The sequence below is a fragment of the Ornithorhynchus anatinus genome, chromosome X3 (genome assembly GCF_004115215.2).
Source record: "Ornithorhynchus anatinus isolate Pmale09 chromosome X3, mOrnAna1.pri.v4, whole genome shotgun sequence".
Taxonomy (NCBI): Eukaryota; Metazoa; Chordata; class Mammalia; order Monotremata; family Ornithorhynchidae; genus Ornithorhynchus; species Ornithorhynchus anatinus.
In genome coordinates, this window is record NC_041751.1 from 7,303,801 (window position 1) to 7,330,225 (window position 26,425).

Sequence of the window (26,425 nt, forward strand, 5' to 3'; positions counted from 1 at the left end):
CTATCTCCACATCGACTCAATGGGGAGGAAGTGGGTCATGCCTTTTGGCTGAGATCCAGGTAGAACACAAGAAGTGGGATGTTTGCAGGCTGACTTGCAAATAGCCACTCGCCAAAGGCGTATAAAGAGAAGAGGAGCATTGCACTGATTTTACTATTTGGGGGCTTATTGCAGGAAGAGTATGGACCTTGATCAGCTGGGGAGTATAGACAGGACTCTGTTAGGACAATCAATAAATATCACTGACCGATTGACTGTGACTTCTGGGGCGGGTGGAAGCATGAAAAAGCGGAAAAGGGAGGGTAGAAGACCAGCCTGCCCTAGAATAGGTGTTCCCAGAGATAATCAAGGACAAAACATTCTCAGCCCTTACATCAAAACAATCCTGCAATTTTGAATAAATTAGTGTTCTTTGTGTGGATAAATTCCAATTCAGTTTAAGACGCGCTCTTAGTATGTGAAGAGAACACTCCTGTCATTTCAAAAGCTGACATTTTTATTGTCTCCCAGACTTGCACAGGACACTGTTCCAAGTGAAGTGTCTTGTACCATGAGAGACCCACAACACTTCACCCCACTAAACCTCCTCCTCTTCCGTAGTTCGGCAGTAAATATAACAAGGCTGCTGGCAGGAGGGAAAGTTCAGAATGTGGTTTGGAATGGAAAGAGTTTTATGTGCCCACTAAAGAATTAGATTACCACTCAGGATAATACACTCCCAAATTTAGAAGTGTTTCTTGCAGGTCATCTTCCAAATAATTCATGTTGCTCTTGAAAACAACTGTACGTCATAATTTCTAGCTAGAAAACGCACAATTTAAAACCACTACTGATACTCAAACTTCCTAGAGTTCACCTCAGTCCAAAGTTACTGAAAAGTGCCAGTCTAATTAGCTGAGCTTCTTCTATGTCTAAAGCAATGTGTGAGTCTTCAAAAGGGGGGAGATATGCTTAGATAACCCTAAACTGGTTTGATTTTCAATTCTAAAGAAGCCAGATTAATTCACTGGGAAAGTATCAGCCAACCTGGATTCATAAATTTCAATTTTGCCAAGGATTAAAAATGAGGTCCTAAGTTTGGAGGATGCTCCATTTTCAATTCGATTACCCAAGCATTCTCTCCACATTCCAAATCTGGCTATCTCTTCTCTTTTAGTGGCCCTTGATTCATCTTCTCTCCTTGGTAACATGCTCCGTGTGTTTATTACCTTCTGCATGAAATAGCTCCTCATCTATTCTGCACAGCGTGCCCTAGGGAAGCATTTGTTTTGCTCTCATCATCTGGCTTCCTCCTTTTTGCTTCCCTCATACTGCAGCACATGAAGGACAAACTAGTCCAGAGCTCCATCACTGAGTTTTGAATAGGAATTCATTCATTCATTCACTCATTCATTCAATGCTAGATAGAGCAGGAAAGGAATTTCCTCCAAAAGTGTTTGTTTCAGGCTATTATCCCATTAAAAGAGACTGTAATTCAGCCTAATATGCTGAATTGCAGTGGCAAACACATTAAAATGCTGGTCAATTGAGGGTGAGGTGGGGAATGTGAATGTGGTTTTGGGTCGCCTTTGCTCTCTAAAGAAATTTAGAAGTCAGTCAGGACAGAGAAATCCCATGAGGAATGGGAAACAGCGAGGCCAAATGGACAGAGCACGGACCTAGGAGTCAGAAGGACCTGGGTTCAACTTCTGGCTCTGCCACTTATCTGCTGTGTGACCTTAGGCAAGTCACTTCATTTCTCGGTCCCTCAGTTACCTCATCTGTGAAGTGAGCATTAATACTCTGAGCCCTATGTGGGACCTGGACTGTGTCCAACCTGATTAGCTTGTGTCTACCCCAGTGCTTAGTTCAGTGCCCGACACATAGTAAGCACTTAACAAATGCCATTAAGAAAGAAGATAATGAGGATGGAGAAATGCTTCACGGTCAGAATTTAATTTTTCTGCTGAAAACAAACCGGTCGGGGGTAGATGTGAAATTTCTTCAGGGCCCAGGCTGAGAATGAAGAATTCCTAAGTGCATCATAGGTTTTTTGGCCCAGTGATTCATCCTGCCTCAGCCTCCAGAAATCTTAAATTGGGGGCAGGGGAGAGTCTCAAAATAAATCTGCTGGGCAGATGTTGATAGGATGGGCTGATCCATGACTAAGGTAAGGGACTTTGGCGATACAGAGCCTGCTGGCGAAAGAGTCTTTCAAGCATTTTCAGGAATGAATTCCTTAGTTGACTACATCACAAAACCATCCCTCTCCCGCCATGAATTGTCATTCTCCGGACACTTATATGCAGCAGAAAAACAGCCCATCCTAGAAGAGCAAAGATGGTAAAAAACATTTTTTTTGTTTTCGACACACTCAAGTAACAGGTTTCGAGGCAAAGGGATTCTGCTTCTTCCTTCTTGTATTTTTCTATTTATGCCAGATGGGGCATATATGTCATTTATTCAGAAAACAATAAGTTCTCTTTGTTAATTACTAAATTCATATTAGGTGTTAGTTCTGACAGTCCCTGAGCCTATAAATCTCGAAACAAAGGTTTCTCGCACTAGACTGGTGTATGTTATCAGTGCTTCAAAGACTGGTTGTCATCCAGCCTGCACATAGATCGGACTCTCAGGTTTTCCAAACTGATCCTGTTTCCAAGGCTATATCCCAAGAGGAAGGAGCACTGGAGCCTGCTCATTTAGCAGTGGGATTTCAAAAACATGCCCGGATTTATTGTTTTTTAACATTGTGCATATGCAAATCCTGACCATTGTCATTCAACACCACTGTCTTGAGCAAGGGTGTTTTTCTTATTTATATGAAGTGGAATTTTTTAAAAGTCTCTAGCAGCATGGGGCTTAAATAATCAGATAAAAGTGACTGGGTGCTATAATACTGGAACTTTTGAGAGTTGACTCAAGCAGGTTCCTCCAGTGCCATGATTTTATGAGGACCTTTTTTCAATGGACTAAACTGTAATGATGCCTTGAATTAATCTAGTTCTTTTATTTTCCAAGACACTTTCATATTTGACCTTGCAAAATTCCTGTGAAGTAGAGAAGGGCATATATTGGCAGCCCCATTTTGGCAGTGAGGTAATTAAGGCTGAACAGAAAATATTGGCACACGCTTTTAAAAGATGACTCCTTTTAGTACTGAAATCCAGAATCCAGTTTCTCAGATGTCCTTTTTCAAAAAAAATTTGGTTGCCAAATACTGGGTCTGGTAAATTGGCTTGGACCTCAACCACATTTAATAATAATAGTGGTACCTGTTAAGCACTGACTACGTGCCAATCACAGTTTTAAGCCCTGGGGTGGATACAAAATAATCCAATCAGAGGACAGGGCGTCAGGAGTCCCAGGTTCTAATCCCGACTCCACCACTGTGATTTAATTTCCTCATCTGTAAAATGGGGATCAAATACCTGGCCTCCCTCTCCGTAAGAGTAAGATCCCTGTGTGGTCAAGAACTGAGTCCAATCTAGTGATATTACCCTGGTCCTCCCTCCGCATTTGGCATGTAGTAAGCACTTACATACCACAGTTTTGTTTTATTGTGTTTTGCTTTGCTGTCTGTCTCCCCCGTTTAGACTGTGAGCCCGTCATTGGGCAGGGATTGTCTCTATCAGTTGCCTAATTGTACCTTCCAAGCGCTTAGTACAGTGCTCTGCACATAGTAAGCACTCAATAAATACTTTTGAATGAATTACCATTATTATAAATAGCATTGATTTCCAGATCACTACTACTAAGTATCCGAGAAAGTGTCTTTGAGATACTCTCTTGTAGACTTTGTCCGTGAAAATATATAGTAAAACACGATTACTGACCCTTTGCCATGCGGGTAAGCATTGCTCCAATGGCAATGCAAAAGAGGGTAAGGAAATGTCTTATTGCCAGCAGAACATGGGCTTGAGCTGTTTTTGCATTAGTGGTGATGGTTTGCTCCGAGTCATCCGCACTCTCTCACTCAGTCCCCCTATGGCAGACAAAGCGAGCCAGTTGATTGGGAGAGAGAGTGCTGTCTATGGAAACATAACAGAATGTCTCTGAGACCTCAAGAGAAGCAGACACCACTGCCCCTCACCCACTTGGTATGCCGCCGTGCTCAATTACAACTGGTTGAGTAAGGGATTCTTTTGAAAACCAAATAAAGAGAGTGTAGAATGGAAAGGTTGGGGTAAAATTAACGTATTTCTAAGCCTGGAAACCGGTTCTTGTCAGGACTGTCCCAATTTCTTATAGTCCTTAAGATTGGAGAACAAGGTTTATTTTTGTGGCTAATAGTAATAATATGATTGTTATATTCATTGAGCGCTTACTGTGTGCCAAGAACTGTACTTAAGCACTGGGAGAGTTTCATGATAATCAGGTCAGACACAGTCCCGGTCCTACATGGGCCTCACAGTCTCATCCAATCTGCTTGTATTTGTAGTTTTCTCCCAGTATGTCAGTGAAGTGATTCCCATTTTTAGCAGTAGATTTCTTGTCAACACTTCTAATTATTCCAGTGGTAAGACAGAAGTGTGAACCCTTGATGAGAGGAGATTAAACACTTATTTGGAAACAGTAAATGTTGCTTGATTTTCTTAGTTCTAAAGGTATCTTCAAGAGACCACAACAATAAGAACACCACTTTGTGTTCATGTAAGACTTTTTTTTCCAGGAAAAATCAAATATCTTAATTGTATTAATTATTCTTAAGGATGAGGCTCTAAGAGAACAAGGTTGGAAAGAGTGCAAGCCAATAAAGGATAAATATTTCTAGAGCAGCATGATGTAGTGGAGAGGGCGCAGGCCCGGGAGTCAGAAGGTCATGGGTTCTAATTCTGGCTCCACCGCTTGCCTGCTGTATGGCCTTGGTCAAGTCACTTTCACTTCTCTGTGCCTCAGTTACCTCATATGTAAAATGGGGATTGAGATCGTGAGCCCCATGTGGGACAAGGACTTTGTCCAACCTGATTTGCTTGTATCCACCCCAGCGCTTAGTACAGTGCCTGGCACATAGTAAGCACTTAACAAATACCACTATCACTATTATTAATAATTATTATTAACATTAGACTGATGGAGAATTTGGAATAGCCTGAGGGGTTAGGCTGGGAGGAAATCCAACTACAGAGAATGCGAAATTATTTACCAACAATATAACACTTTCAAACATCTCCGAGTAAATCACGTCTAGTTCCTCCAGACTTCACACAGCATAGCAACAGGAGAATCGGGAAATTAAGAGACTCCACCAACAAAAGAAAGTTTGTATTCACAGTGGTCGCCCACTTTATTTTATGCAGAGTACTAAGTCAAGTCCATTGTCTTCTGTTAATCTTTTACTTCTACTGTTTTACAATAGGCGGCATCAAAACAAAGAACATTTTAAATTCAACTAACACATAATACCAGGCAAATCATCCCCATTACAATTCTACCTGTGCTATTGAAGTTCAGGAGCTAATTATACCTAGTCGGTTGTATCAAAACCATTCCCAAGCTTATAAATGAAACCAATTACACATTCCCCAGTATTAAAGGCCTATTTGTCCTAATATTGAAGCAAATTTCTGCCATTTGGTCTTTTTTTTTTTTGGCTACACAAAAGTAGTCCCATAAAACTGCTCTAAAGAGATCCATTAGCTACTCCAAGGAATCTTCACTTTGACATTTCTATCAGATAAACCTCATTGTAACTACAAGGGCAAATTTTAACGACGCTGCCAAGGCTTGAGAATCAAATTGCTCTCTGTCAACCTCAATATTGAATTCCAGGCTGTGAGGTAGGGTGCAGTTGTGTTTTCAAAAACCTCAGACGATTTACCACATGTTACTCCCAGAACCTCTTAATTTAATTCAGTCTTAGAGGGTACGGGACTAACTGTCTAGTTGCCAATTGCGTCTAGGTCGTTTGTTATCGAAGGAGAACAATTTGGTAGCCCGTGTCATAGGAAAGCAGTCAGAGAGTTCCAAGTGGTCTGGCACGAGACGTTAGCAGCGTCTTCAGTGTTACACTCTAATCTACATCTGACAAGGAAAGTAGTAGCTCATATGCCCATCTTCCCAAGATATGCATATTTAATAAGTAGACTATACAATTAAAACAGCTTTATGGTCTAAGAGTTCAAAAATTAAAGCTATACTGGGGAGGGACCAAAGAGTTATGTGTTGGCAGTACAAAGGTTATCGATCATCATTTTTCTCCCCACTGTCAGAGCACTGCACTGTAAGAAGCACTTGGAAGAAAACGTGAAAACTCGAAGACAGTTTCTGCCTTCAAGAAGCTTACAGTCGAATGAGGGTGACAGGCAGATGCAGACTACATACATACGATGTAATAACAGGACAAGTACAGATATAGTTTTTAAAAAGAAAGAAAAATTGAATATGAAAAAATAGAAAAAAAAAATCACCATTAGTGCTAAAGGGGGCTGGAAAGATTGCTCCCAGAACCAGATTCTCCCCAGAATTTCTCCTATCTCTCCGACCACTGCTTTTCGGTCTCTTTTGCAGGCTCAGGCAGTCTGTCGCATTTACTGTGTTTAGAGCTCCACCTCTGCCTCCCACCCTCTACCTGTGGCGACGTCTCAGTGTTCGGTTCTGGGTCCCCTTTTATTCTCTATCTATCCCCAGTCCCCTTGGAGCACTCATTAGTTCCCATGACTTCAACTACCATCTCTATGAATGATTTTCCAAATCTACCTCTCCCCTCCATACCCCTTTCCTCCTTTGCAGTCTCATATTTCCTCCTGACTTCAGGTCATCTCTACATGAATGTCCCACTGACTCCTCAAATTTAACATATCCAGAGCAGAACTCCTCATCTTCCCACCCAAACCTTGTCCTCTGCCTGACTTCCCTATCGCTACAGACAGCACCAACATCCTCCCTCTCTCACAAGCCCCATAACCTGATATTATCCTTGATTTATCCCTCTCGTTCAACCCACACACTCAGTCCATCACAAAATCCTGTTGGCTCCAGCTTCACGATATCTAGAATCTGCCTTTTCCTTTCCAACGAGGATCTCAAAGAGGAAAACAAGCAATAACTCTAGGTAACTTTGGTTATTCACCTTCTGCAAGATACTAATGATTAAATCCAACTTTCACTCAGTGCAAGCACCAGACTCGCTATCATGAATCATCACAGAATTCTTCACCATCAAACATCTTATAACTCGAATGGCTGGCACCTCGAGTCGGTAGTATCGACTGGAATTGACTCCAAGTATTCTTGACTCGCAAACCAGAGCTCAATCCGTTTTTCTCCTAGAGGGCAGGGATTGTGTCTACCACCTCTACGGTCATCTCCCACTCACTACTACAGTGCTCTGCATTCGGTAAATGCTCAGTAACTACCACTGATTGATTGATTGTAAAATTAAAGAGGAATTTTCTGAGATTGGGTCAATCAATCACCGGTATTTCTTGAGTGTTTACTGGGTGCAGGAGACTGTGTTAAGTGCTCGGGAGAATACGATACAACAGGGTTGGTAGACCTGTTCCCTGTCCATATAGAGCTTCCACCTAGAGTCCACTTTGCCACAAATCCCGGACCTCGAATGCCCCAACTGTCAAGTTTCTATCCTTCTAATCAAAGACAAAGCGGTGGGGATTCAATATATCTGCAATTCTACACCCAAAGCAGGTACCTTTTTGGAAAATAGCAAAAACATTTTGAAAAATGTAAGCTACAAGACAAATTGTAAAAGAAATAACCTTTGGCCCTAGAAAATTGTGCTATTCTTTGATATGGTTGGATCACTTCATTTCCCAGGTAAGCAGGCTGCAAACACCATTTCAAGCCATCTCTTAAATTAGTTGGAATTAATTTTCTCCTGCCCACAAGAGAGAATGAGCAGGAGGTGGCTTTAATGCTGGAATTCTCATTAATGCCCTCTAGATGCTTCTATAAATCCCCTCTACTCAAAGAGGGGACTAAGAATTGTTATCTGGTCTATTCTCTAATTGTGTCCCATCAAACCTAGAAATAAGGTAGCAAAGCAGAAGAAAATAATTACAGTTCTGATTTTAATCCTTCAGTGTCACCCTTGTGAGTTTCCTTCCAGATGAGTACAAAAGGCTATCTACTGTCTTTGCTCCAAGAGCCTCAATTCTAACTAATGCAGTATTGTGGAAAAAAAAGTTTACTGCAAATTTTCAAGATGTGATATTAAAATTTGAATATTCATATATTGAGGGGTGGGGGGAGAGGAAGCCTTTTTAAATGCACCACTTTATAACACCTAAAAGATTTTTCACGGTAAGATTTAAATGTTTGTAATGTTTGCATGCATAGCTGGCATTTTAGGTATAAATTGATAGAGCAGTCAACTCCTAAAATGAGTGATATCATTTTAAACACGAGACTGGTCCTGCAGCTATTTATTTTTTTCCTAAGTTGGAAAGACAGTCCAGAAAATAAATCAACATAACAATGATAACACACTTTCCTATTTTCTACTTGAGGTAATGCCACATTTTCCCCAAGAGTATAGAATTTTATTTTATTTATTTTTTTGCCTCATCAGGTTCTAGTTCTGGTGGCGGATATTTTCAATGTATGTATGAATATGAAACTCATTTTCTCCAACTTATAAATCAACTTATAAATCAACTGCAAAAAGATGAAATTTAGTGATTTACTTTATCTAGAAGTGGATTGTAAAAAAGAGGCTCTATCTAGAGGGCACTGGGTAAGAAAATATTTCCTCAAAGCTATTTTGTGAGAAAATAGTGTAAACCATTCAAAGGAAAGGATTCTGGAGACTCGCTGCATCAGAAAGTAATATAAAAAAGGGGAGGACAAGAAAATAAGCATACTTTGAAGCAGTATGGCCAGTGAGAAGATACACCTGCAAGTCAGGAGACCTGGGTTCTAATTGTGACTCTAGCATCTGCTTTCTGTGTTACCATAAGCAAGTCACTTAGCTTTGGGCCTCAATTTACTCATCTGTAAAATTCATTCATTCAATAGTATTTATTGAGCACTTACTATGTGCAGAGCACTGTACTAAGCGCTTGGGATGAACAAGTCGGCAACAGATAGAGACGGTCCCTGCCGTTTGACGGGCTTACGGTCTAATCGGGGGAGACGGACAGACGAGAACAATGGCAATAAACAGCGTCAAGGGGAAGAACATCTCGTAAAAACCGATGGCAACTAAATAGAATCGAGGCGATGTACAATTCATTAACAAAATAAATAGGGTAACGAAAATATAGACAGTTGAGCGGACGAGTACGGTGCCGTGGGGATGGGAAGGGAGAGGTGGAGGAGCAGAGGGAAAAGGGGAAAATGAGGCTTTAGCTGCGGAGAGGAAAAGGGGGGATGGCAGAGGGAGTAGAGGGGGAAGAGGAGCTCAGTCTGGGAACGCCTCTTGGAGGAGGTGATTTTTAAGTAGGGTTTTGAAGAGGGAAAGAGAATCAGTTTGGCGGAGGTGAGGAGGGAGGGCGTTCCGGGACCGCGGGAGGACGTGACCCGGGGGTCGACGGCGGGATAGGCGAGACCGAGGGACGGCGAGGAGGTGGGCGGCGGAGGAGCGGAGCGTGCGGGGTGGGCGGTAGAAAGAGAGAAGGGAGGAGAGGTAGGAAGGGGCAAGGTGATGGAGAGCCTCGAAGCCTAGAGTGAGGAGTTTTTGTTTGGAGCGGAGGTCGATAGGCAACCACTGGAGTTGTTTAAGAAGGGGAGTGACATGCCCAGATCGTTTCTGCGGGAAGATGAGCCGGGCAGCGGAGTGAAGAATAGACCGGAAGGGGGGCGAGAGAGGAGGAAGGGAGGTCAGAGAGAAGGCTGACACGGTAGTCTAGCCGGGATATAACGAGAGCCCGTAATAGTAAGGTAGCCGTTTGGGTGGAGAGGAAAGGGCGGATCTTGGCGATATTGTAGAGATGGGGATTAACTACCTGTTCTGCATCCAGTGTCCCTCAGGGACTATGTCTGGTGTACTTAAATTGCATCCCAGAATTTAGTACAGTGGTTGGCACATAGTAAGTGCTTAACAAATACCAATTACAGGCTATACCAAACAAGTAACAAGTAATTATTATTAGAGTTGTGGGGAAAAACACCTACAAATCTATATCTAAATAATAATAATGTTGGTATTTGTTAAGTGCTTACTGTGTGCACAGCACTGTTCTAGTGCTGGGGTAGGCACAGGGTAATCAGGTTGTCCCACACGAGGCTCACGATCTTAATCCCCATTTTATAAATGAGGTAACTGAGGCACAGAGAAGTTAAGTGACTTGCCCACAGACACACAGCTGACAAGTGGCAGAGCTGGGATTCAAACCCATGACCTCGGACTCCCAAGCCCGGGCTCTTTCCACTGAGCCACGTTGTTTGTCACTTACCTTTCATTAGCTTCATGCTCCCTTTTACTTTCGAAGACCAAACAAAAATAATTGTTAATATAATGACTTTAAATACAAAAAGTCTAAGGATGCCAAGAATGCTTGCCAAAACAGGATGTGAGCATCGCTCTCGACATCCATCCTCAGGGATATGGATGTTCCATTTAATCCCTGCCGGTTTTCCCCCTAATATCAATCAGTGGAATTTATTAAGTGCTTACTGTGTGTAACCGTACTAATCGGTTAATAGCCCACCATTCATAAAAAATGTCTATTCAACCCTTCTAGAGAACTTTATAACGTTCTTCTTTTCTTCATCCCCAGTCTCTCTCAAGTAAGAGAAGGGAGAGGGCCAAGGGAGAGGCACCTAAAGGGGAGAAACGAGATGATAGAGGGGCAGGCAGAGAGAAGGCTGGGTCGGACAGATAGCTGGAAAAAGGAGAGGAAAAATAGAGGGTTGTAGGAAGATAAATATGGAAAATAGGAAGATAGGAAGCAAGGAAGAGAGGAGGTTTTGCAGTGAGATAGAAGAGAAAAAAAATTGACAGACAGGAAGACGCGGTTACGTCTAGTGGAAAGAGCAGAGGCCTGGGAGTCAGAGGACCTGGGTTCTAATCACTGTCCTCCCTCACTGTCCCCCCCATGGTCTGCTGGGTGCTCCAAGGCATGTCATTTAACTTCTCTGTGCCTCAGTTCCCTCATCTGCAAAATGAGGATTCAATACCTCTAGACTGTAAGCTCCTTGTGGGCAGGGGATGTGTCTATTTATTGTTATATTATACTCTCCCAAGAGCTTGGTATAGCGCTCTGCACACAGTAAGGACTCAATAAATATGACTGAATGAATATTCTACCTCCTACTTAGACCCTGAGCCCTATGTGGGACCTGATAATCCTGTATCTGCCCCAAAACTTAGTTCAGCAGTCCTTGGCATGTAGTAAACACTTCACAAATGCCATAATTCTTAATAAAAAGGAAAGGAATATGAAGAGGAAGAGAAAAGTTATTTGGTCGCATTAGGAGAGGGCAAAGAGAAGGTGAGAGAAAGAACAAAGAGGAGAAAAGGGCAAGAGAGGAGGGAGTATCAGACAGCAGTAGGGAAATTCAGGGAAGTGAAAAGAAAGCTGCTGTGTGGAGGATTGACGGGAAGGGAGGACAAAGGCCAGGAGTTCTAGGGAGCCAGTCAGGGATCCGCCAGGCTCATTCCAAGGACAGATGCCCGAGGCGGGAGAAAACCAAGGAATGGTAGCTAGTTAGCAGGCGAAGCAGCTGGAGACAGATGGACTGGAGAGCGTGCGGGAGAAGGACTGCGGGAGATAGATGAGGGAGAGGAAGATAGGGCAATGGAGAAACTTCCCAAATATGCTACATATGGTGAATCAGTAGGGGAGTTGGGTTTAAAGCTCAGAAGCCCTATCCAGCCTGATCCACACAACCTCCTGTAGTGACAATTCGTAGCATTCCAGGGGAGAAATCAGAAGTCTGGGGTCTACGCAGCTGAGGAAATACAACTAGGAAGTGAAGAGTGGAATAGAATGTGCTAATGACACCAACTAAATCCCTCCTCACTTCTAAAATGAGTTCAAAGAGATTATTTGGAGAAACAGAGAGGACACACAAGAAAAACCATGCTGTGCCTTTTCAAGTCAGAGTAGTAGTAAGAAGTGACTATTCGAGGTTTGTTCCTTTTTCTTGGTATTTTTTTTTTCCCATGGGCACTCAAAAGATCTCTGCTTGGGTGTCATCTGGTGTTTAAATTAGGAGTATTCACTCTGAGAACATGAAAAGAATACGTAATCAGTTAATCGATCTTATTTATTGGGCATTTACTATGTGCAGAGCACTGTACTAAGTGCTTGGGAGAGTACAGTACAACAGAACTGGGAGACAATTCCCTGCCCCTAACAAGCTTACAGGAGGGAGAGCGGAAGAGTTCTGAGAAAAATTCATATTTTCTAGTTAAATGTGGTTCCTACCTGTTGGAATCTCGTCAGGTATTATGGTGGAAAGCCAGGAAGGAAATCTCAGCAGAGGCATTTTAACCATGATTGTTCATACAAGTGCGGATGGAAAAGTGCATTTCCAGGATGAGACCCGATCAGGATTGCTAGTGTTTGAATAACTCCAGAGCTTCAGGTAATCTAACATCACATGGGATTCCATTAATAATATTAATATTAATAATAATTACCCAAGGATGGGAAATTTAGTGTTAAACCAGTACTAGCTCCTCTGTGGGAACCTTCAGCATGGCAGCATGAACAGGACTGGATTAATACTAAGCATTGCCCTCTTTCCTCCACTGGCACTAGGAAGTGGACTTTGATTTGTTCCCTTTATTCACCCCACTCTTAGCTCCACAACTCAGACGTACACATTCATACTTTATTTATGTCAGCTTCCCCACCTAGGCCGTAAGTTCCTTGCAGGCGGGGAAAGTATCTACCAACTTCGTTATAGTGTAGTCTTCCAAGCACTTAGTACAGTGCTTGGCACATAGTAAGCAGTCAATAAATATCCTTAATAATGACTGATCCACGCACAGACTTTCTCCTCCCAGAAGGATTTTCAGATACTTTCCCTTTTTTGACTCTGGAGGAAAGACACTCTTCATGCCGGTATTTCATTAGGGCAATGAGGCTTTGGATTTCTTTGTGGCCCTGTTGTCGTTTGGTACTCAAGTGAGGATTCCAGGTCGATTTAAAAACAGTTCATGGGTGCCTCCTGGATATTTTTAAACTGCCTTCCTAACAGCAGGCTCATTAGCTTGGCATGTTCTGCACAAAGACACGGTGTCTCTCGTTGCTGCTTTTCATTACGGAGTTTGCAGATGTTTCGCAGAGAGATGAAGGCATGGGATTCTCTACCTCTGAAAATAAAATACAAAGGCAAACGTCTTCCGTGTCCCACCAGAAAGAGACTAAGGAAGAGAGGTTGCTGCCGGAGCCAGGGACAGACTCAGACTATTGGATAAACCTCTTTGCTCCCGTGAGTAAGCTCTGCGTGACTGTGCAAGACAGAAACTCTCTCTTCAACTGCAATGCAGTACCAATCAGTTAAGCCCCTGAAGCATTAGATTTGATTATGAGTTTACTTTGCTTCCTGCTCATTAGGCTAACTACTTAATTCTCAGTGGCTGGGGCTTTATATAACCTCACTCCCACTCTCGCTGCATCCAGAGGAGCAATGTGGCTCAGCAAAAGACGTGGGGACTCAAGTCCGTACCCCGTCACCGACTTGCTGTGTGACGTAGGAAGTTAGCCCCTCCGGGCCTCCATTTGTAAAACGGGAAGAGGACCGTTAGCCTCTACGGTTACAATTTTAACTGATTGCTAATCCAGTTCAAAGAATGAAGCATGGAAAGCGAGGAATAAAATCAAGGAGTCCGATCATCCTGGGGCAGAAAATTGGGCATTTTGGAAAGATTTGGAGGTCGATCGGACTAGGGTGATGTTTAGTAGGTAGCCCCAAGTGCTGGAAGTCCACGGAGTGGTAATAGCAGTGTGGGCAGCAGCCCCTCCCACTATGAGCAGGGTGCTGAGCTGCATGGCTCCAGTATGAGCCTTCTCGCTGGTCTCCCTGCCTCCAGTCTCTACCCTCTTCAATCCATAATTCATTCTGCTGCCCGGATCGTTTTTCGAAACCGTCATTCTCCACAAATCTCCCACTCCACAAAAACCTCCAGTAGTTGTCAGCCCTCACACTGATAAGCAGAAACTCCTGACCCTGAAGGGACTCCATCAGCCACCTTCCTCCTACTCAGTTACTCTCTTCTCACATTACACTCCAGCTCACACTCTTCATTCCTCTCAACCCAACCTCCTCATTGTGCATCCTTCTCTACTCTCCCCACTGACCTTTGGGGGATGTCCTCCACGAACCTTAAAAAGTCCCTCCCTCCTTACATCCAGTAATTCTCTTCTCTTTTTTTTAAAGGCATTTACAATGTGACAGGCATTGTACTAAGTGCTGGGGGAATACACGAACTAATCAGGTTGGGCACAGTCCCTGTCCCACATGGAGCCCACAGTCTTATTCCCCATTTTACAGATGAGGTAACTTAGGCACAAAGAAGTTAAGTGTGACTTGTCCAAAGTCACCCAGCACACAAGTGGCCAAATTGGGATTAGAACCCAGGCCCTTCTGACTCCAGATCTGTGGTCCATTCACTAGGCCACATCGTTCTCGCCATCTTTTCCCCTTCCGAAATCACATTTCCTTAGGAAGGCTTTCTGGATTAATGTGCTGTCACTACATCAAGGAGCAGCTTGAAGAAATGCCCAAGTCAAAAAAAGAGGAAAAATGTCTCAATCTCCCTGACAAAGACCTGAGTTATGTGTGATACCATTTCTTTGAAGATTGCCTCAGTAAAAGGCAGTATCACAGGCTGAAATAAGGATTCTAACCCTTCAGGAACGCTACTCTATTTGGGACAGACTTAAAAATAAAAGCACAAATAGCTTTGGTTTAGTGTCTCCATGGGGATGTACCTTGAAGAAGATTTATTCTTTAAAAAGTAGTGAGAACTTGCCTGTGGGAGAGTGGTTTCTCCCCAACCACAAGAGGCCCAGGAAAGACAGCTTAAGTGTCTTACCAAAGTTATCAGTCAGACAGGGAGTTAGCCATCAACATTTATTAGGAACTTACTGTGCACACTGATGTGCCTTATTCAGGAGTAAAAGGGGCCCCAAGTCTCCAGCTACTTGGTGCAAAATACATATCCAAAATAATAATCGAATGATCAAATGCTTATCAAGTGCCAAAGTATTTTGCAAAGGTTTGGAGTAGATGAAGATAATTGGCCTGGAAGCGGTCCCTGCCCCACACAGGGCTCATAATCTAAGAGATGGGGAGAACAGGCATTAAGATACCCCCACTTTATAGATGGGGGAAAAAAAACTGAGGCCCAAAGAAGTTTAAGAAACTTGCCCAAGGTCCCACAGTATTCCACTGGTAAAACTGGGACTAAAATTTTCCTTTTTTAACACCAGTCCCAAGCTCTTTCCACTAGGCTATGCTGTCTCCCTAATTCTAGTGTTTTACTGTTACATGGGGACAAGGCAGTCCTTATGACAAAACACGGACCTGATGGGCAGGTCAAAACTGACCTTCGAGACTGTGCAGTCAGATGGTAAGAAATCATGGCTACAAACCCTTGATCTTTATTTTTGTGAGCAGGGTTCACAGTTGCTTTCAATTGTATACTATTGCCAAACCTTTTGGTTAAAGAGTATAATTTTATTTTGTCAAATGGAGACAAAATTCTCACGATGAATGGTTAAAAGAGGGTTGTGGGAGACACTTCCTTCCTTCCAAAGGTATAAAGTCCTCTAGACTGTAAGCTTGTTTTGGGCAGGAGACATATCTACCAACTCTGTTATACTGTAGTCTCCCAAGCACACACTAGTCACTCAGTATATCCGACTGATTGATAATGGATTTGAGGAAAGAACAAAATTTGTCACATCTGCACAGGACAAAATAATAGTTAATTTGACAACTCTAAATCCACACTTTCCTTAATAGTGCTAATGCAATCTGACTCATTAGCCAGCTAATGCTAGAAGGCTATGATACTAATTTAGCCCAGATGGACTGAAAGCTTGAGCTTCTGTATCCAGGAGACTTATGTAAGGCAACTTCTTTTTTCATGCTCTTCGTTAAGCACTTACTACATGCCACGGTACTAAGGGCTGGGGTAGATACAAGTTAATCAGATTGGACACAGTTCCTGTCCCATACGGGGCTCACAGTCTTTATCCCCAATTTGCAGATGAGGTAACTGAGGCAGAGAGAAGTTAAGAACCCCGGTTTAGAACTCAGCTCCTCTTGACTCCCAGGCCTGTGCTTTAATCCATTAGGCCATGCTGCTTCTCCCTCCTCATCTGAACCTCCTAACTGGCCCAGACTCCGCTCTAATCGAGGACACCGGTGTCAGTGGGCCGTGCCTCTCAATGCACTAAAGAGCGACTCGGATCCTGGGGATGGACCGGATCCCCCCTCAGGGAGGCAGGAGAGTGTGACCTGGCTGAGAGTATCTGTGGCATAGCGACAAAAAAAAACTCCCTGTGGCCCCAGCCTGAACAACCCTGTCTTCCATCAGGAGAAGACACAGACATCGTGATTCCTGGGACAGACTCTAACTGAAGCATTAGGCTTATCCTCAAAGACGTTCACTTGGCTCCGGGACAGATTTGCCCTGGGCATATTCAAATCAAAAGACGAATTTCATGCTAGAAAAGCTCCATTTGGTCAGGGAGTTTTGAACAATGACTTTTTTTTTTAGTTTGCTCAAAACCCCTCTTCTTCATCATCAGACCTATACAATAGAATAGGTGAACAGAGATTAAAAATAACCAACGTGATCGAATAGGAACCGATGGGCCGATGGGTGGGTGGACGGAAGGATGGGTAGATGGCCGAGGAGAGGTCATGACCGAGGCAGCCAAGATGTGAACTGGAGAATGGCTCTTGGAGTGAGCCAGTTGCAGGGGAATATCCTGGACCAACTGAACCTGTCAGGATGAGGAACACCTTTAGCCAACTTGAAATAAGTCTAAGCTTTCACCTTTAGCCAAGTGTTGGTTCCTCTGCACTCGGTCCCAGATGCTGTTCCCTAATGTAGGTTGCCCCACCGCAACTCACAGGTGACTCAGTCACGCTGTAACACTCATATAAGAGAGTTAATCTTCCCTCTTTGCCACACGACGGAAAAGGAATCTTAAGATGAACCTCTCCCTAGACAAAGGGTGAGACCCAGGCCCACTCTGCAATTGTGTTTTTAGGGACCAACCATGTCAAATGGCCAGAAGAATCAAACAGATGCAGTGTGGCCTACTGGATAGAGCACGGGCCTGGGAGTCAGCAGGACCTGGGTTCTAATCCCAGCTCCACCACTTGCCTATTGTGTGACCTTGAACAAGCTACTTCTCTGTGGCTCAGTTATCTCATCTGTAAAATGGGGAATACTACAGGGAGCCCCATGTGGGACGGGGATTGTGTCCAACCTGATTAACTTTTATCTAGCCCAGCACTTAATACAATTTGTGGCACTTAACAAATACCTAAGGAAAAAAAAATCAAACTTGCTGACAGTAAAACTTGAGCTGCCAAAAGGATGGCCAATTCAGAAAGGAAATAGCAGAAATGTGGAAAAAAAACCCAACTTTGCCATGGATTTGTTCGCAGCCAACTTTCAATTAGAAGAGACTGGGTTTTAATACTTTACAACTTTTGGAACTTCTCCCTAAGGCAAGCAGAAAGACTTCCTTCTGAGCAGTCAGGGTCAAGATGTGTTACCTCAAGGGCTGCTTGTTCTCAACTGCCAGGAGAAGGAAAAATGAATCCATTTAGAAAGAAATGTGACTCCATTCCTGGACATTCTGACCTTCTTTGATCAAGGGGATCGTTATCAGTAAAATGTACTGATTTGAACATTTCAGAAACTCCTTTTACTTCTTGCCTGGCTATCTGTGCACAGTGACATATGGGGTTCGTCTCAGTGAGGAAAACCTGAGAGCTTTCAGACAGTTTTCCCATTCATTCAAAATCTCATCCCAAGAAAAGATAGGAGATGGGAATATCCAGCTGGTCTGAGGAATCCAGGAAAATTGAATGTGGACTTCTCGAAACCAGAGACCCATTCTATGGAGATCAGGTCCACTGTTTTGTAAATGATTTGGGCAAATTCAGAACATCTAAGCCTTGAATACAAGACATAATTATACAAAATCCACAGACCAGCTTGGACTATGGAATTTCCTCCACCTTGCCCAAAACATTAAGCTCTTTTTGATAGTTTATGGAGATGTGGATGCTGCTATGAAATCCAATTTATTTCCTCTCATAGACGTGCCCATGGATCCTAAGCAATGGTTGTGTTTTTAACAAGTTAAAAAATAAAGAAATCCCACAAATCTCAGTGTGTAACTCGGAATTATTCAAAACAGATAAAATGTTCCATTAATATTTCTGTAACTTAATTTGTCTGGTAAATATTTGTGTAGTAGTGTTTAATTATTTAAAGATTCTTGCAGTGCTTGGTTCCAGAGCAATCCTGGCAGGACTTTCAGGCTTAGCTTACCCTGGGGACGGATGAGGTTAATTTCTCAATCATCATATTTACTGAGCGCTTACTGTGTGCAGAGCCCTGTACTCAGCACTTGGGAGAGTACAATATGACAGGAGTTGGTTACCACATCCCCTGCCCACAGCAATGCACAGTCTAGAGGGGGAGAAAAACCACAAACCATTCCAAAATTCAGTGAGAGAGAATAACCAATAAACATCAATCAATAGTAATTGAGTAGTTAACCTGTGTTGAGCACCGTACTAAGTGCTTGGGAGAGTTTATATTGAACTCTCTGCCCGCAGAAGGTGCTTAATAAATACCACTGACTGATCAATTGATACAAAAGAGTAGGCAGATATGATCCCTGCCCTCAATAAGCTTAAAATCTAGCAGGGGACAGAACCATAAAAATAAATTACAATTAGAGGAACGCAACTAAGCATAAAAATCTGTACCTACGCGGTACTATGAAGAGTACCTTGCACTCAGCAAGGAAGTGCTGAAATGGTAGTAGAGATTGGGGAAATGAAAGTACGTCTCTTGGAGGAGTTCTGATTTAGAAGGGCTTTCAATCAATCGATTGTATTTATTGAGCTTTTGCTATGTGCAGAGCACGGTACTAAGAGCTTGGTGCAAAACGTCAGGTAGACATAAACATAAGTAATGTGTAATTTAAAGAGGTGTACATAAGTGCTGTGGGGTTGGGAGTGGGGTGAATATCAAATATCCAAAGATCACAGATCGGAAGTCACAGATGTAAGTGCACAGACAGAGAATGGTGTAGTGAAATAAACCCCCACATTTTTAAAAAGTGAAAATAAAATAAAATCAGAAAGTTCCTTAGAACTTCATTTATAAGAAGTCTAAACACAATGGGTTTGTTTATGCTGATTTGGAACCAAATGCTACAAAAAACAAAAAAACTGACCAGCATTCTGAAAGGGGGAGCTTCAAATCAAAATTTTAATTGGTTTGCTCTTTCACTTCCAACCTAAAACTTGGAGGAAGAATGATTCTCTAGAACTTTAAGAGGGAGAAGATTGGTGATACCAATTAAAAGATCTGACTCTACTGAGAAAACTCTGGAAAAATCTGAAAAATTAATTTAAGAAGAGCCATCTCTAGAATGGAAGATCTCTTCTTCAGTACTAGATTTCACAAATTCGCTGTCCTGACTAGCTGGGAATTACACTGAAATTGGCATGCTGATTTCCAAGGTATAACCAGATTTTGTGTTATTGGAACTTAGTTGTGTCCTCATGAGGTTAGGGTGTTTTGGAAAATGAATTTTCCTTTGAATAGTTCATTTTGGCTATATTTCTACTAGAAGGCAAGTCTAACGCTAAGTGCCAACTAAATACAAGCCGTACCTGAACTGGAAGGGCAACATGAACTTAACGGAGCATTAGAGAAGACTTGTTTCAACTCCAAGGTCCAATCTTATGGACTTCTGGGCCAGTCAGAACACACTCATACTAAAGCAATTCCAAAAACCCAGTTGCCTTGACTCTACAGGCTAAAGCTCTGCTTTTACAAGTCATCTCTGTTATTTTCCTACATTTATTACATTGAAATTAATATCCAGGCATTCTTCCCAGCAGGTGGTATAGGGCTTTGCCGATTGTAAATGCTTTAATAAATGTTAGTATTGATTAAATGAAACATCTGTGCCATTATGAAATAGGTAGGTCAATTGTGTGAAGACTTATCCAAAAAGTGTATGTGTGTGAAAGAGATACATGCACAATGTCCACATCTCCAAACTTAGATTTATGTGTGAAGAAGGTATTTCCATACAAAGATGGATTTGGACTTAAATCTAATTTGGAAATATAAATGCATATGAAGATTTGTGTTACAAAGTTCTTTACAAATTGACACTTTAAGAAACGAAAAGTGGCCATACTAAGATTCAACAAAACCAAGCATTTTGTTATTGTATTAGAGATTACAATCATTATTCCAGTCAGTTACTTAAGAGAATAGTTAGACATATTTAGCTGGGATCCTTTATACTTCTAAATGCCACTCACTTGCTTTAGGGAAAATGTTTCTTTCATGAGTGCCTCAACAGAAGAAGTAGTCGACAGAAGTTCTGCTATAAATACAGTTCTCAAATTTCCTTGGGTAGAACATGAACTGCTTATAGGTAATTAAGTCATATGCGACAGAAAAGAATAAATTTCAGAAAATCACAATAAAATTGATGTTAAATTTCCTGTAAGTTCTCGTGCTAAGCAAAAGGAAAAAAGAATACTTGGAATCCAGATATTTCGCATGTGCCCAATGTCTGTTACGTATGATTTCAGTAAAAGCAGTCACTACAATTGTTAAGAAATTGATTTTGAAAGGAGAACGTCCCTTGTCTACGGGTGTAAGCTACGAGACAGTTTTACGTGTTATCTGGGACTCGTGGCCTCGGGAGCTTCACAAGAATGCTGGTTTTTCTCACGCGGGTCTTCTCCAAGGGGTCTGTGGGAAAAGCTAGGGCTTGCTTGGCAGCTAATTATTATAATAATATTTACGAAGCACTATGTGCCAAGCACTGTTCTAAGCACTGGGGCACATACAAGATAATTAGGGGGGACACCGTCCCTGTTCACATAGGGTTCACAGTTTAACTAGGACGGAGAACACAAATTTAATCCCCATTTTACAGATGAGAAAGCCACTGAGAGGTTACACGACTTGCCCAAGGTCACACAGCAGGCTCAAGGGGTGGAACCAGGATTAGACCTCCAGTCCTCTGACTCCCAAGCCTCTACTCTTTTCTACTCGCTCTTATTAAAGTGTGATCCTCAAACCCACTGGGTCAAGGCTGAGAAGGGAACAAACTGCCCTCTACCTTCACCCACTGGGCTCAGACCTCATTGGAAAAATTCCTACGGGGAGGAAATGGAAGTCCAAACAGTATTCTGTGGTATGGGAGTCTGATTATTTGCTTCATTTTATAATGGCAATGCCATTTTCAGTTGGTCTGTTCCTGGGTACCTTTATATCTGGTCTCTTCAGATTAGCCTCCCTCTGCCTCATTTTTTTGGTGCTGAGTCCTACAGCTCAGAAACGCATCCCTGTTTATGGGCACCGGAATGGAAATTTAATGTGGGAGGGACTGAGAGGTCCTGCCAGGGACCCACTCTTGTTTCTACAGATTCAAGGTTCCTTTGATATCACTGTCTGTATCTTCAAACTCAGTTATCCTGCATGGCTGTAAGCTACTCGAAGAAGGGGATTGCACTCATTCAAGCTCTCAGTACAGTGTTCTGTACACAGTAAGCACTCGATAAATACTATTATGTCCTTGCATGGAATAACCTGCGGGAAGTGCATATCTAACAAATCATCAGTGGAATTTATTGAGTGTTCACTTTGTGTAGAGCACTGTATGACATGCTTAGAAAAGTACAAAACAACAGAGTTGGTAGACACGTTCCCTGCCCACAATGAGGTTACGGTCTAGAGTTCTGTTGCTTTTCAGGATTTGTGAATGTTGCCAGTTGTCACCCTACCTGGAAGTTAGGAAACACTGGGAGGTCTGTGCATGGGGGGGCGGGGGGGGGGGGGTGTTCTTTTGCGGGGAAGGGCCTGGGAAGGAAGGGAGAGGAAGGAGAAGGAGTGAAAAGGGGAAAGACAAAGAGAGGCAGAATGCAGATTCATTCAGTCGTATTTATTGAGCGTTTACTGTGTGCAGAGCATTGTGTGTAGATGCTACCTAGACTTCCACTGCAGAGTCCCTGTGCCCCCATCCAACTTCTGGGGTCTAACGATCGCCTTGAAAATGCCAAGGAGGAGAAGGCCTTTCCTAGGTTGTTCCTTTGGACTTTCCAGTGCAGAGATAATGCATTTAGGATGCCCTGAGAACTCACCAAAATGGTCCAGAGAAGCAGAGTGAGAATAAGAAAAGGCATGGCCTAGTGGAAAAAACACGGGCCTGGGAGTCAGAGGACCTGGGTTCTAATCCCAGCCCCGCCACATATCTGCTGCGTGACTTCAGGTGAGTCACTCAACTTCTCTGTGACTCAGTTATCTCATCTGTAAAATGGGGATTAAGATTGCAAGATCAGACTGTGTCTGAACCTGACTGGCTTATATCTATCCCAGATCTTACTACAGTGCCTGGCACATCATGAGCACTTAACAAATACCAGGAAAAAAAAAAAGGAAGGTTGGTTAGCTACAGCTTGGCTGGTTCCACTGCCTCAAGGGAAAAGAAGAAGAAGGGGGCTGAGTTGTCTGTCATCATCTTCCTCCTCCCTACTACTGTGCCATAGCCCTCTCAGATATTGGCATTCCTCCTTTCAGGTTGAAACTGGCACCGGAATGGGTCTTCTGAAAACCTTCTCAGGAGGAAGGACTAATGAAGAGGTTCTGCCCGCCTAATGCAGGACATCTGCCCACATGACCCAGGCCCCTGGGGAAGGCACTCCTCCACCTCAGGGAGCAGCAACACAAAAGTCATTAATGTGTGCTAAGCGGATTTACCTAGGGGGTCTATATTAATAATAATAATAATGATGATGATGATGGCATTTGTTAAGCGCTTACTATGTGCCAAGCACTGTACTAAGCACTGGGGTAGATACAAGATAATCAGGTTGTCCCATGTATGGCTCACAGTCTTAATCCCCATTTTACGAATGAGGTAACTGAGGCGCAGAGAGGTTAAGCGACTTGCCCAAAGCCACACAGCTGATAAGTGGTGGAGCCGGGATTAGAGCCCATGACCTCTGAGTCCCAGGCCTGTGCTCTTTCCACTAAGCCAATCCCTCTGAACTGAAATCAATCATATCTATCATTGTTTCTTGAATGCTTACTGTGTGCAGAGCACTGTACTAAGCACTTGGGAGAGTCCAATATCACAGAGTTGAGGGGTTCCCTGACCACAACTAGCTTTTATCTAGAGGGGACGACACCTGTCCAAGGACGGAACATTTGTCTTGTTTAAACCAGAAATGTGCTTGGTTAATTCTGAATCACGCTAAACTGAATTAGGACATCATCTTCCTCTATCCTAAAGACCCACAGTGGCAAGGGAAATAATGGGGAAACAGAATTTCGAACACTATAAACTTTTATGGTTTCTTCAATCAATGCAACTATAGGAGAAAGAAGAAATAAAATTCACTCATGAGCAATCACTAAGCCTTAGGGAATTAATTCCTCTACCAGTTTACCCTAAATCATCATCATAAATGGTATATATTGAGCGCTTACTGTTTGCAGAGCACCGTACTAAGCACTTGGGTGGGTATAATATAACAGAGCCGGTAGAAACACTCCCTGCCCACCACGAGCCCACAGCCTAGAGGAGGAGACGGACATTAATACAAATGATTTATAACATCATTTATAGATATAAATCAAACATTTTCAGGTAAAAAAATCTCTTGACAGACGGAGGGTCCCATTTCTCAGGCTGCCAGACGTGGTGCCAAAATATCATAATATAGACAGTGAGGGAAATTCTCGGCTGGCTTGGCTGCCACAGTTCTCCACTTTTCAACTTATGAGTCTTATCTCTCAAGGGCCCCTCTATGCAAGGGCCCAGAAACCAATTTCCTAGACTGAAATCTCTTTAAGGCAAACAGCATATTTAAGTTCTTGGAAGAGAACAGAAAATAGTCATCAAAATCTGATGGCACCAAAGAGGCATCTCCCCTGCCCTCTGACCCACTCCCGAGAAAGGTGGGGTGAGAAGCGTGTATGACAAACTGGATAAACTGAGGAGAGAGACATGGCGGCCGCCGGTTCTGGGAGGCATTCATTCCCCCCCCCCCGTGTCCTCAATAGAAACTACAACAGACTAGGAATTGGAGGCTGTAAATACCAAAGGAAAGATTCAGGATGTAGTTGCTTCAGTCAAACCAGATATGCTTTCCCCACTTCTAATTTCCATTCTCCAGTCACCTGATCACATTCCCAGTAGGTGGCTACTCTTCCAGTTTTATCCCTGACAGCCCCCCTTATCTGGCATTAGTAAGACGCTGGCCCCTTTTACGTCCACTGTTTTGACTTGAAACATCCTTCTCCCTCTGCCTCAGCTTCTGCTGCTGTCTCGGGGCTTGAAAGTGACACTCCTGTTTACAGGACTTGGCGTCCCGAAGGGGCGAAGGGGTGACGATGGCTCTGGAGCCAAGTAGGAGGGGGTTCAGGACTCTCCTGAAAACTTGTTATAGATTCTATAGATTTCCTTTTTAAAAAATATTTGTTAAGCACTTACTATGTTTAAGCACTGTGATAAATACAAGGTTGGATACGGTCCCTGTCCCATACTGGGCTCTAAGTCTGAGTGAGAGAACAGGTATTGAATCCCCATTTTACAGTTGAGGAAACTGTTCAGTGATTTGCGGGCAAGTGGCCGAGCCAGGAGTAGAATCCAGTTCCTCTGACTCCCGGGACCATGATCTCCCCACTAGGCCATGTTGCTTCCCTTTCTTAAAAAGATTCTCTGTGGTTTTCCTATATTACATCGCATAACCTGCCTACCAAACATTATTATTTGCTGGACAGCAAAGGTGTGCAGGTGGTCCAGGGGAAGCCGACTGGCCTAGTAGAGAGAACACAGGCCTGGGAGTCAGAAGGACCCGGGTTTTAATCCCAGCTCTGCCAATTGCTTGCTGTGTGACCTTGGGCTAGTCACTTCACTTCTCTGTGCCTCAGTCTCCTCGACTGTAATATGGGGATTAGATACCTGTTCTCCCTCCCCCTTAGACTGTGAGTCCCATGTGGGATCAATCGGCGATAATTACAGATCACTTACTTTCTGAAGAGAATATTACAGTAGCACAGTGGGGCTGGGACTGTGTCCGAGCTGACTGCACTAAATTTATCCTAGTGTTCGGCACATAGTAGGCCCTGAACAAATCCACAATGGTGATTATTATTATTTTAATCATTTTTCTCCAGTGCAATCAGCGACCAATCTGTTCTCCAGCCATTAGCCCACACCACTGAAGTGTCCATTTTTAACACTGATATTTATCGAGCACACACTGTGTGCAGAGCACTGCACTAAATACTTGAGGCACGTTTAGCCTCAGAAGACAGCCAATAATAATAATAATAATAATGCTGGTGTTTGTTAAGCGCTTACTATGTGCAGAGCACTGTTCTAAGCGCTGAGGTAGATACAGGGTAATCAAGTTGCCCCACGTGAGGCTCACAGTTAATCCCCATTTTACAGATGAGGGAACTGAGGCACAGAGAAGTTAAGTGACTTGCCCACAGTCACACAGCTGACAAGTGGCGGAGCTGGGATTCGAGCCCATGATCTCTGACTCCCAAGCTCGGGTTCTGCGAAAGGGTCAAAGAAAGTTCCAAGTGGATGATGAAAATCCGCAGAAAAGTTTTCCTCCCAAAGGGGTCTCGGGACAAAACGGCAGGAAACGACTCGAGGGGACTTTTCATGGAAAAAAGAGCCTTTTTGTTCAAACAGAAAAATTAAATGCAATTACTCAACGTGTAAGTGGTAATGGCTGGAACACCGGGGATATGCATTTGTAAATGAGCCCAAGCAGAAAGTAAAGAACTCACCATTAAAAGGGTGAAACCAGCTAGGGCCTCTTTCATAAAGAGTCATCGCCAAAAGCCGGTGATTATGTTATTTGTAAAGACGTGCCGCTGAAATTGCTCTAAGTATACAACCTATTAGAAAGAATACGTAGCGTCTAAGCAATAGGGCACTTCAAGGGATCGCATGAATTCCCATTCACTTCAATGGGAGGGAAGCAAATAAGCCTTCATTATTTTAAGGCTACTTTGTAACATAATGCTACGGCACTCTCCTAACAGATCTGCCGCTAACTGTGATAATAAGAATAATAATAAATGTGTTCCGTTTAGCACTCGCTAAGTGCCAAGCACTGTCCTAAGTGCTGGGGCAGGCACAGGATAGTCAGACTGGACACAGGCCCTGTCCTACACGGACTTCACAGTCTTCGGGGGATGGAGAACAGGTATTTTATCCCCATTTGAGAGACGGGGAAACTGAGAGGCTCAGAGAGTTAGGTGACTTGCACA

At 43.1% G+C, this 26,425-nt stretch overlaps 1 long non-coding RNA gene across 1 annotated transcript in view; it reads right to left on the reverse strand.

The window, feature by feature from the left end:
- The window catches only part of LOC114807686, a 162,143-nt gene that overhangs the window by 51,198 nt on the left and 84,520 nt on the right, over positions 1–26,425 (reverse strand). The window lies entirely within an intron of this gene.